The sequence below is a fragment of the Callorhinchus milii genome, unplaced genomic scaffold (genome assembly GCF_018977255.1).
Source record: "Callorhinchus milii isolate IMCB2004 unplaced genomic scaffold, IMCB_Cmil_1.0 Scaffold5, whole genome shotgun sequence".
NCBI classification, from domain to species: domain Eukaryota; kingdom Metazoa; phylum Chordata; class Chondrichthyes; order Chimaeriformes; family Callorhinchidae; genus Callorhinchus; species Callorhinchus milii.
Genome location: NW_024704746.1, coordinates 14,007,015 through 14,020,568, shown reverse-complemented (window position 1 = coordinate 14,020,568; position 13,554 = coordinate 14,007,015). Strand labels below are relative to the sequence as shown.

Below are 13,554 nucleotides of genomic sequence, written 5' to 3'. Positions count from 1 at the left end.
TCCCAAAAGAATGTCTAGCTGGACCAACTGACTGTGTTGCAGTTTGTTTCAAGCATCACTGTCAACTTGATATCAGAGGAACAATCAGCTAAACATTAGATTATTTGTATGACATGGTTCGGTTGAGTTACAATTAAATAGAACATGGAATGAAATCGGCTCTTGTCAGTTACACAGCACTCAGTGCTATTAAATATGTACTGTACTAACACCATCTAAAAAATCCAATTCACTGAACTTGTCTAGGAGCACCTGAGTGTACAGTGTATCGGACTTGTTTAAGATCATTAGGTATGCTCTACCGTCTTGATTAAAAAAATACACAGCTTTTTTTTTAATATATATAATGTTTAAATGTTGCACCAGCCACACAAAGAATAGTTGAGTTTGTCGCTACTAGATTTCCTGTGTTATAACCTGAATGGCATCCAACTGCTGAGACAGACATTGCTACCAGTCCACCTGTTTGAATGAATTACTAGATGAATTACTGATGCCCATGAATAGAATGCAATGCACTTTATAAAGGTTACAGATGACCAGTGAATTGCAAAACAATAGTCCAATTGAGGAGTTTCATTTCAATTTACTTCACATTCCTGCAACCTCATATCATCATAAAAGAGACCTCTTGTGACACTACTAAACACCTGTCTTGCCACTGTTAACATAGCTGCTTTGAGAAGTTACAGTGTTAGATGAAGGTAGCATTCATTTGCTAAAACCTGATGGAGTATGAAATTGTGGGCAACAAATTGAGGCAATTGAACTTGAAAATGCCAGCATTGATTTAACATAGAACACAGATATAGTGGCACAGTTTAGGATTCCTTTTGAATGAATACAATTTGTATCCATATATAAATGCATAAAAAATGGTTATTACTTTTCTAATGATTAGACACATATTTTAATGATAAATAGCCCCATTTTAAATAGGTTTCTGCAGTTTATTTCTAAATGAATACTAATGTATCTTGTGGTTTATTATTTTTTTCAAACAGAACTGTAGTATAAATGTTATCAAAATGACTACAATTTACTCAACAGGAATAGTCCACTGAAAGTAAATATAGAAATTCAATGCTAATAATGCAAAGAGTACTATATAAAGTTCATTTGTTTTACATTAGGATTGACTAAATTCACTAAATAGTGCTTGAAGGCTTTAGCTACAGAAGAAATTGCTAACCTCACACAGGAAATTTGCAATTTTATAAATCATCTGTGTTTTCCCAGGGGCCAAATCTATATGTAGCTTCTCCCAGTTGGCTGTCTGTCAAAGCCATAGGGGAGAAAACAAACTTGCGTAGCAAAATATCTCCCCACACGCATAGATTTTCACTTTAGAAGAGTGAGGATAATAGACTGGACAATAAAATAGCATCTTGGAACTTAGGCACAGATCTCAAAGAGTATCAACACTATTTTGCTAAATTTATTCCAAAATTAGTTGGATTCATTATGAAGAGTAGGCAAGGTGCTTGAAAGGATAAAGTAAATATTGAGTAAAGTATTGTGATTTACATAAAGTAATTCTGACGTTGAACGTAGAATTGAGTACCTTTGTTTCTGTCATGGATATTTTACATTCTGACAGTCACAATTTAATTATGGCCTATAAACTTTTAATTATACTTATTGAAATTCCTTCTTTTAGTTCTTTTCATTTTCTCCTCCTTGACATAAGATCACAAGATTGATTTGGGCCCTCATCCTTCCAAAATGTACACCCTACTGTACCTACCATCGCATCATCAAGCTGTTTTTTAAACTAAAAGCTGGATAATGGGAAGAGCTCAGGACAAAAATTAAACCCTCCTCAGCCATCAAGTAGCATCTTCTCAAACCATCCCTGACCAATCAACATGAATTCTGTATTTTTAAAAATATGTTGTTCATTAAAGTATGCACAGTCAGTCAAATGAGTCCAATGCTTATTGATTGCCTACATGATGGTAAGGAAGATGGTTGTATCATAAAATCTTTTTTTCTCCCTAAGCCATTGTATTTACCCTTGATGTTGCAGCTATAACCTGAGATGTGCATTTTCACAAGAAGGTGGGTATGTGTTGTACAATGGAAACAAGCTGTGTCACAAAGCACAATGCCATTGGCTTGACACATGAGCATCACATCAGAGTAAGGCAGTCTCATTGTGAGCTCATTGTAGCCTTTCCCTGAGAACATTTGGTGAAGATGAATTAAACTATTTTTGAAAAACTTTAGCTTCAGCCTTTTGCCTGAGTGGGGCATAATGTCCACTCAGTTAACTAAGATGGACATCAGCTGTAAATTAATTGACAAACCATTAAGTAATGCTGCCTGAGTTCAGTTTTGCCCAAAAAGTAGAGAATCATTAATAAACTGGAAATCAAAATGCTGATTGAGTGAGTGAGTGAGTGAGGGAGGGGGGGAGGGAGGGAGGGATACAATTTGATAAAAGGTGAGCCAAGACATCGTCAATGAGACACGTGCAGACAATGCACACATGTCCAATTTCTCTTTCCTATTTAAATAGGGAATAATAACTTAATATTCCTGTCACAAACGAGGAATTTGTGTATGGTGATAGAAAAATAAAAGCAGGATAATTAAGAGAAAATATCTAATTTCAGCATAATATTCTTTGTGTAGTTTAGTGTGCTATGTGCTCATTAATTCTTCATCATGTTTTGGTGCTGATTTGCTATTTGTAGCTTAATATATGATTAAAATTCCTCAAGGCAAACATTCACAGCTAGAGGAACCCGTTATAAATAAACAAGCTTAACAGTAAGTATAAAAATTTAATAACCATCTACTGTGCAAACATAAATTCTCAGCTACTTTCAATGTCAGATTGCTGTCATTGAGGTGGTTCACTGAATAACAGACTGGCATTGTTTTAAGTAAGCATTGGATGGCACTGACTTGCATAGTGCCTAGCAACCTTCACAGCCCTGAAGATCACTGGGACCTAGTGTGATGTGATGTACTGGCCAGAAAAGCCTGATTGTGGGCAGCCCCACAAACAGGAGTGTTGCAAATGAATCCTAGTGCTCTATCCAAAAATTATAAACTAATTATGTTATAATTGGACTTTGCTCTTGTAAGAAAATTGTGCATTTCATAATGTATATGATATTTAAATGGTGCTATGGAAATGACAGCTGGAAAAACACTGCACGTCAGCTAGTAGCAACCAACTCTTCTCAGCCCTCCTGCACAATAGCACCAAGTATAAATACATAAATTGAGAAACCTGTTGTCACAAGAGCCTTTATGCACAGTTAAGGCCAACAATATTGCTTTCGCTGATTGGAGATGTTGCAGTCCATTGCTTTTATAAGATCCCTTAGGAAACATTTACTTCTGCCTATTGTTAAGGGTACCCTGCAGCTCTCTATTCACAGTACTCCAAAGTGAGAGATAATTGAAAAGAACTGAATAAGTCCAAGACTAGACACAATTCTCTGTAGTGAAACTGCTTTTGGGAATATCCAGATCTGGATCACATTGATGTCACTGTCTGGCACTACATGACTGAGATGTGCTGCCATGGAACATATGAGAGAAAGTCAATGAGGAGTCTAAGCCTGATTTGTTTTTAAATAGCACACTGCTACATCTGTGTTCAATTGTGGAATATTATTACTGATAAATAGTTTTGATTTACTAATTCAAGATGAAATTGTGGAATATTAATCTTAACAGTGTGATATTTAGTTACAACATTAACCACTGAGGCAGATTAATACTTTGATGAAATATTGTGAAGCGAAGGCAGTAGATAAGATCATGCATACTTGGAGTTAGACAGGGATTTTTTTTTGGCATGACATGTCTTGCTTTGCTGCACCAGCAATGTGTTGGCCGAGGGATGAATATCTTTAAGGCAGTTGGGTTTCTCTTGTCTCAGAGCAACTGAAGCAGAGTTCTGTGCATGTACTTTGTTAATTGGGTCCTCAATGTAAGTTCAAGTTAAAGAGCCAGCAGACCCTCCAAGTTTTTCCAGTATTAAAATTATTATGTGCTCAATGGACTACATAAGAAATGTTAAGCTTTTAAAAGTGTGCTGTGCATAAGATGGCGTTAGTAATGAAACTACTATTGATCAGAAACACATTGAGGTAAGACTTTATCCCCAGAATAGTGTCCTATTGCTTCTCTGCATCAGATAGCTAAATTCATGCGGCAGATCTTGTGGAGAAGCAGACTTTGATATGCTGTCACTCAGCTTCTATAGGTATCAAAAATGCACTTTATTCAGGTGAAAGAAACCCTCACACCGGAATGCCTGTCCTCTGAGTTTTACTTGTAAACATATAGTCAGGTCTTATTCAAATGCAAGTGCCTAGAAAATATTCCAAGTTTAAGCATGGCTAAAAAAAAGAGGAGCAAATATGTGTCCTTGCTTTACATCATTATTGATGGTGAAATTTTTTTTTATCCTTGCATAGACATCCATAATCTGAATATCAATATTATTATTACAGTGCCATCTGATAGGTTTTCCCGACTTTCTCAGTATCTTGAACAGTTTCCATAGACCTTTATCTATAATGTCAAATGCATTGGTGAAGACAGACAGACAGATTCCTCTGATGCACACCGCACTGCAGTTCTGAAAGAACTCACATTCTTGACATTAGTAAATTGTTCACAATTATTTTGGCTAGGATTTTAGAGTCACAAGAGAGATTCCTCGACAGAAAACAGACCCTGATTTTTCCTCTTCTCTCTGGTAGATTATAGCAATCTGGCATTAAGAGAGATAAATTTGTCCCAAAGTACTTCACAAAAGTTTCTGTGAAATTACTATGCATTTGTAAACAAATATATTGTTAATTTGCGCCCAGCAATATCCTGCAAACAGTCATTAAGTAAATGATTAATTTTATTAGGGGAATCTCTGGCCAGGACACCAGGAGAAATTCCCATCTCTTTTCGAATAGCGTTTGTGGTAAAACACTATCTAAGTGATTGGTTTATGAAGTTCTTTCAGATTAGGTGACGTGTTAGCCACTTTTACTGAATGATATTCAAAGTTGGATTTGACATCATAGTTGAAGGTCTATTAAGAAGTTTGTCCAAATTCTCAAGAAGACACTTTAGAAAATGATCCCTGTTCGTCAGTATGATTCTGCTATGTCTTTTAGTGAGGCAGCTTCCATAAATTAAAAAAATTGTGTTTCATCTGTTTTTTTTGTAATTCCAATCATTGGATTTTGCTAAGTGCCTTTCGATGAAGGCTGATTTCTTGACGGATGTTTTTGCTTGTTGAGCAGAGTTGTATAAACTAACCTTTTTGGCTACCGTTGATTGAATTTCACTGTAGCTTTCCTCAATTAAGTTGTGTGAAGGCAATGATTTTGGAAGTACCTTTTTAAGAGTCTTTTTCAGTTTCAGGAACCTCTGCTTCCACCATTACATGTGGCTATTCTACATGACTCTTATTTACTAATGTCTGTTAAAGACGTAATTCTCATTGACACTTCCTGACTCCAGTTCATTGAAATATCTAATTTGTCGCTGCTCTTCATGGTTAACTGGGTTTCCAAGCTTCATTAATTTGGAATATGAATTTTCCTCTAATTATTACAGCAGTGCATACGTTTCTTCATGACTTTAGAGTTTGGTTAGTAATTATTAACGGTAAAACTGTCAATTTTCTTATCATGAAATACAACTTAACAAAGTCTCCTACATAATTAACCATGACATGATATGTGTGATTTTAGTAAACATCGATTACAACTGAGAAATAGCAAATCTGTGAGGAAATATTATCAGTCTGTAATACAGGAAATAGAGATTTTACCAGTAAAAATAGTCAGACATAATGGATTGTTTTAAATAGTTTGATGCATGCTTTATTAACACTGAGTCAATAGCACCATTTGTGCCAAGTGATGAGCTGGTAACACTGACTGTTAATTACGTCCAACCTCAACAAATCTAAATAATAATAATAATAATCCTTGCATTTGATATAGTGCTTTTCACGTCGGGAGGACGTCCCAAAGCGCTTCACAGAACACACTGTAAAGAGAATTGACTGTATATTTGTGGGCGAACGCGGCAGCCAATTGCGCACAGCAGTGTCCCACAAACAGTCGTAGATTGAAAATGACCAATTTATTATTGTTTTGTTTTTGGAGGGATTATTATTAGGCTCTGTGTGGAGTAAGGAAACTTGCCCAAGGTTTCGCCCTGCCTGGAATTGAACTCAGGTCTCTCACTTGCAAAGTGAGTGCTCTAACCATTGAGCTACAGGACTCCACAAAGCCACTTCGTGGAGCCACAAAGCCACAAAGTCTGAACATGATATACAGAAGTGCCCGTAGGATATAATAATAATAATAATAATCCTTGCATTTGATATAGCGCTTTTCACGTCGGGAGGACGTCCCAAAGCGCTTCACAGAACACATTGTAAAGTGAATTGACTGTATATTTGTGGGCGAACGCGGCAGCCAATTGCGCACAGCAATGTCCCACAAACAATCGTAGATTGAAAATGACCAATTTATTATTGTTTTTGGTTTTTGGAGGGATTATTATTAGGCGTGTGGAGTAAGGAAACTTGCCCAAGGTTTTGCCCTGCCTGGAATTGAACTCAGGTCTCTCACTTGCAAAGCGAGTGCTCTAACCACTGAGCTACAGGACTCCACATATAGTTTGTTTTAATTTTGGTTTATAGCTAATAACCATGATTATGGAAACTACATTTTAAGTGACAAAGTTTTCGTGTTTGCCTAGAAACACAGTGCAGTCATTAAAGTTTATAGGATATCCTCTGAAGTGCATGGAGACATCTTTCCAATGTGAAAGGCAATATAGCAAACATAAGTATTATTATAATTATTGATATTTTATGAAGTATCCTAAAGTATTTTCGACTTGCAGAATGGGGAAATACGCATCAGGGAAATTTAAAGGGCTCTTTTGAATTAACTTGCAAATCTTGTTTAATTTATAATATGCTTTCTCCAGTATTCCTTTAACTGAATGGTTGCCTGACTATTTTACTATAAATTAGTATATTGTTTGGATATACAGTATTGTCTAGCACTTGAGATGTGATTTATACATTATATTAATGAAATTTAAAGCCATATAATTTAGTTTCAACTGAATATTTTCAATTGGTGTTTAGGAATTTCACTTCATAACCTGAATTGGCTAAAAATAAAAATGGATATTTAAAATAAAGATTATTAAAATCTAAAGATTAATTTAAAGAGGGCATACAGTTACATAGGACAATAGATTTCTTCCTTGCTTAATAAATAAAAGCAATTTCCAATTTAAAAAATATTGCAGACAGTAATAAGAAGAGGCATTTTTTCCCAGTGTTATTGCCAACAATACCTCAGACTCAAAATTTATAAATTTATCTCCTGGCTGTTTGTGGGATCTTGCTGTGCACAAATTGGCTGCTATGTTTGCCTATAAGTACACAGTAACTGCACTTTACAGTAACTACTGGGGAGCACTTTCAGTTGCGTCAATAGTTTGGTAAAATGCTATATCAAATGCTAGGATTTTTCTAAAATAATAATCCTTTGCATTTGATGTAACACTTTATCATGTCTTTGAGATGGCTCCAACTGCTTCACAGGATATAGTATAAAGTGAATTGACTGTGTATTTTTGAGTGAAGTTCTTATTATTTATTACTTGTGCAATCTTCAGGGAACATCAGAATGCAGCCTTTTAAACTGTGTTGAATGCTATTTCAGGTAGTGTCCAGCTGGACACACATAAAAAATGGCTGTTAATTCTAATGTGATGAGTTCTATCTAACCGTGCACCTTTTAGTACAGGGCTACATCATATCACACATCACGTTTGTCACTTAACAGTGCAGCTCTGCAACTACCATAATGCGAGCTCTACCTATCAAGAGTCTGTTGAACCCAAGGTGAAATACTAGCTCAGCCTGCTTAATCTGAGCTATTTTCCCTAACAATTTTTCCACTAGAAATTCATGGTGAACAAATATCCAGAGACGATGAACCATCTTTGTGTTAAATTGGCAGCAGAAACATCTTTGTAATTTCAGAAACCTGCAGTGCATTTAGGTTTTTATAACAGGCTCCCCCTGGCTACATTCCTAGGGGAATCTTTCATTTTTGACTGCCTTTGGCTATGAAACAGTTTAATTAACAGAAAAGGAAGGCTGAGCGATGTTCTTACCCAGGCCTAATTATTGCTGATTAAAGTGGCATTTCATCACCTTGCATCTGCTCACATCAAAAGCTCAAACCCAGCAGGTCTGATGTCTCTTTTCCTTGCAGTACAGAGTACACAGTTTCCTGAAAATCCTGAAAAAGATATTTTTATTTTTACTGAAGTGCAATTCATCAGAATGTCGCTGTATTGTAGAAAACATAACGATGTGATATCTGGACACATAAGTAGAGATGGAAAATAACACTTATCTGCAGTAAATTCAGCACAGACTTAGTCCTAGTGTGACAGAATACTCCACCATGCCATTAAACATCAGCTTGGTACCAGACCATTCTATTTCCAGGGTGAAAGTTGCTGTCGACACCATGAAAAGAGACTGTGCTGAAATCCTATGGAAACTGTACTTTGGGTCTCTGCCTAGACTACAATCTGGAAATGATCCCCATTTACTTGTTCTCGTCTGCTGGCTTGCCACAGAGAAGAGTAGCATTCCAACAAATATCCATTGATATTATCTGACTGAGCAAAGCTAAAAACAAGGGCCACTATTGAAAGTGAAAAGTGAAACTAAGGCACAAAGGATAAATTTGAGGAAAGTACAGAAAGACTTTCACAAATATTTCCCCACACATCTCAGCTAAACGGTGTGTGTCAAGTAGGATAGCCACCGAAGTGAGAAATAATCACCAAACCTTTAAAGCACCCAATACCTTTCTCTGCTGTTTAGTAATATGCTAATGACTGCAATGGAAATAAAAAGGAAACTAAACACTTGATATAACAATGATGAGATATATTTTTTAAACAAAGTAAGATTGTGGCTATTCAAGTTCTATTAAAAGAACAGAAAGAAATATTCACCTCGCTATTTTGATCACTGCAATGGTACTAAAATAGCAACGATCAAGTCAGAAAAGTCCCATTTCACTGACAGCTCTGAAATGCTGAGCAGCATTTGTACTTCTTGAAAAATACCACAGAGCCCGTACCTCATCATTACTTTCACTGACCATTTTCGATTTTTGTCAGCCTCTGAAAGGTCCAAACTCTCTCAGTCACGTCTTTCTGTGTTTCTACAGCCCGCAGGTATTTTCTCAGAGCTAGTCTTTGCATGCTGCTCCTTGTGTCATCCACTACGCAGATAACCTCATGTGGCTCCTTGTCCTTAACTTGAGCAGTTAAAAAAAAAGTGAAGAAACCTGCAAAATGCAAATTACTCTTTTTAAAACCTGAATTTCCTCTGGTGTCAAATAAAAGATTGAGGGGAAGGAAAATGTGCATGTGCTTGAATCTACCTTTTTGTTTTTTTTGAGGCTGAATACACTGCAAGTGTAGATAGGCAAATGGTGACTGTCCGAATGCACATTCCACTCCATTCAATCATATTATCAAGTTAGTCAACAAGAATGTGAGAAAATCTGGGTAACATAACCGAGAAGATTTCTTCCTATGTTAATTAATTCATGCTATATTCATTTTATAATGTTAGTCTGAAATAGCAACTTTAAAAGGTCCTACACATTAGTCAAGGATCACAATTGTAGTCAATAGAAACAGTCTCTTCACAAAAAATGTTCCTCTAATGGGATTTTATTTGACAAGAGTATTTTTTAAGTGTACGCATTATATGAATTCATGTTGGAAGTGTGAGGCAAAGCTGGACTGAGAGGAGAAATCAGCTCTCTTCTACTAATGCAACTCATCCCATCTTTTAGCCTAAGCCTGGGATTGGGTTGATTTCTTTAGTAATTGTTATTTCACTGAATCCTGATCAAAAGTAGCAGATCTAATGATTTGTTCTCCAAGTCTCACTCCAGTTAATTTCTAAACAAAGCTTTCCTCGTAATTAAATATTCCTGTAGTCACTATATCTCAGACTGAAGTGTATGGTGGCCTTTATCTATTAATTTATTACTGCTTCAGACAGTTACCGTAAAACTAAAATCAATGCTTCAGTGAGAAGCTGCTCAGATATTAAGTGACAATGAGCTCAGTATTACTGACATTTACAAAGTAGAGCTATTTTTAAAAGTCAGTTCTCACCAATGTGGGACTTTACAATTTATTCTCCAGTATTTTCATTACACTATTTTGCCATTTTATTTTACATTTCTATTCATCGAATTCCAAAATCTGACCTTTGTTCCTACATTTCCAAATCTTTTTATTGGTAAGAGTTGTCCTCATTTGGATGTTTGGTGAGTGCTTCTTTCTGAGGTGTTTTATCACTAGATCTAAGAGAGCTTACAAAGATGTTCTACTCTCAGTTAAAATGTGGGTAAAGCTACTTTTGATAGATTTTAAAGGCAAGCGAGACCCCAATTTTGTGTTACGTTATGTGTGCGACTGTCTGAATTTGCGATTATGGACAACTTCAATATTGAAGTAATTAAGTGACCCTAGTAACAGCTTCATGTCTTCTAATCCAGGTGTGAAACATGGATTTTTGGAGGTAATGGAGCAACAACAGAATCTTACATGGAGATTTGAGAGAATAAGGTAAATCCTGCAAAACAAATAAAAGGAACAGTGACTTCTAGACAGGAAACTCATTAGAATGGCAATCTCTCCACAATGAAATTTTATTTGGAGCAAACATTTGTCAAAAAGATATTTTTCATTAATTTCCTTCAGCTAGAAGCTAAAATGAATATTTAGGCATCTTTTATTACATTTGCCACCTGTCTGATACTTTGCCGACAAAGATTCTCTTAACTATTTTGGAAAATGAACCTTACAGGACAGTGAGTTCTTTCCTCCGCACATTAACAATTTAAGCAGTGAATATCATGTTAAGTGCTGACTCTAGGGATTATACAGGTCTGTATGTCCGGCTTGGTGTCACAGCAACAATGCATACACCTCAGCCACGCACTGATGCAAATATATTTCCCCAAACACTGGAACAATGACAAACCCCAATCCAGTTCTTCCTGTTAGTATCATCCCTTGTTACTAGTAACATAGATAATTACACACACCACAATGCCTAATATTTATGCCATGTGGGTTTATATGAATGAATATCTGAACAGGAATCCTCGTGCCCTTTTGGCAACTTTGCAATCTGCTGCAGACACTTAGCATGAGGTACAGTGCAGAAGAGGGACTCTGTTGCTAGTTAAACAGGGTAATTTATTCTTCCATAAGGAACATTTAATTACCTCAAAAGCATCTTACATCTCAGTTATACCTTTTTTTATTCTTAATCCGTGCTATAGCGGGCACAGAGGCTCTGCACTAGTCCGATTTGAAATCTTTATCGATTGCTTAATGGTATGGCATCTTAATAATCCTAGTTCTTTCATAGTATCCTTGAAGGGGCCACCAAGCTGATGTCCATCTCACCAAAATAATGACACTACTATTATAATTCTATTATAAAGGAGCTGAAATTTAAAGAATCTTAAATATTGCATGGAATACATTGAAGAATTTCAATATCGACTGGAGCCTCAATATAGTAAATTAATTTTAAAAAAGTATCATTGGTAACAGATTAATCATACAATTTCTTCTTGGGTTTATTATCCAAAGTCATCATTTAGTTATAATTTACACTGTGATTGTTTGGAACTATACATCACAGGGACAATGTGTTGTCTTCCTGATTTATGAAATGTACCTTGATAATCTGTAACTGAGAATAATGTAAATCATAAAATTGAGATGCAGAATTAAAGAAGGNCTGCAGGAAAAACTGTGCAATAGTTTCTCGTGATAGCCATACCTAATTTCATACTCTTTATTATCAGACAGCAAATAGATTATTACCACAATCATTTCTGACATAAGTTGCCTCTTCCATGTCTCAGTAGATAAAAGTACCCGTGTGTTTCTGATGGCATGTCTGCTTCACATCTATTTAGTGAATCTGATTTGAAAATGACACTTTGCAAATTGTTACAATTTAATAGATTAACAAAGATCACAGTGGGCCAGGTACTAGGCAACCACCATACTCCACACACAAACTGGTTAAATTAATATATAGTAAGGGGTTTCTGTTCTTCATATCACGCAGCCTGATTGATACCGATGTCCCTTTAAGATGCTGGTATGAGAATTTCTCTGCTCTTGCAAGAATTCAATCTTCTGCTAACCAGAAAATATTGTCCCTATTGGATAAATAAATAACATTGAGAGGTAAGTGAATTATTTTGATTATTTCTTCGCAGTTGCCATTCTATAAGCAGCTTGTTTCAAGAAAACCTGCTTTATTTTGCTGGTGGAATAATGCAGATCATGGATTATGCAAGAAATCAATCTCTTTATGATTAACAATTGCTTTGTTGTAAACACATTTTCCGAATGCTCTATAATGTCATCTTTTACTTGCAAGCAGCTATTTTCTGGAGCATTGCTTGAAGAAATTTTTTATTGCTTTGGGAAAGAAAGATATTACAGTTGTAATACTTTGGTGCTAGTTGTAAAGATATAGACACATAGCTGATGGCAAAATATCCCTAGATTGTATTTTCCCCCAGCTTGTTGATGCAGTCCATCAGTTTTCTCAACCTTAACTAGTATCCTCATATTTCACACATTACCCATCTTACTAAAAGAAAGGGCCTCATGGGTGCGAAGCAAAGAGTAAAAGCTGTCTTTGCATCCAGCAGGGAAGCTAGTGCTTGGATTAAGAATAAAGGTACTGGTATACCAAAGCAGGGAGAGTAAATCCAACTAGACTAAGATTAAAATTATGAAAGAAAATAAAAAGATGGAAAAAATCACAAGGATACAAAGCAAAAGCTTAACGGACACTTGAAGATTTCCTGTAAAGTGTCAATGTCAATAACACAATCTCCACTTAGAAAACATGAATCAGTTAAAGGCAGAAACCCACAGAGATTGTAATACAGTAAGGAATACAATGATTCATTTATTCCTCCTTTTGGGTTGTAAAAATCCCTGTAAAAATTAAAATTGAACAAACTGCCTATAGTATCAGGAGTCCTGTAGCTCAGTGGTTAGAGCACTCGCTTTGCAAGCGAGAGACCTGAGTTCAATTCCAGGCAGGGCGAAACCTTGGGCACGTTTCCTTACTCCACACAGCCTAATAATAATCCCTCCAAAAAAAACAAAACAATAATAAATTGGTCATTTTCAATCCATGACTGTTTGTGGGACATTGCTGTGCGCAATTGGCTGCCGCGTTCGCCCACAAATATACGGTCAATTCACTTTACAGTGGGTTCTGTGAAGCGCTTTGGGACGTCCTCCCGATGTGAAAAGCGCTATATCAAATGCAAGGATTATTATTATTATTATTATCATCTTAGGATGTGTGTTTGCCATGCTTATAGATGAATTTACATCAGGCTGTTCAACTTTTTCAAAGTTAATTTATTCACTATAAAGTAGACAGAGAGC

The 13,554-nt window shown here is 36.0% G+C and overlaps 1 long non-coding RNA gene across 1 annotated transcript in view; it reads left to right on the top strand.

Annotated features, from left to right (window-relative positions):
* Positions 1-10,672, top strand: part of LOC103174752 — a 34,259-nt gene extending 23,587 nt beyond the window's left edge. Inside the window, exon 3 of the long non-coding RNA XR_487378.2 lies at positions 10,611-10,672. This is a non-coding gene — a long non-coding RNA (uncharacterized LOC103174752). The remainder of the gene's footprint in view (positions 1-10,610) is intronic.
* The last annotated feature ends 2,882 nt before the right edge of the window (positions 10,673-13,554 follow it).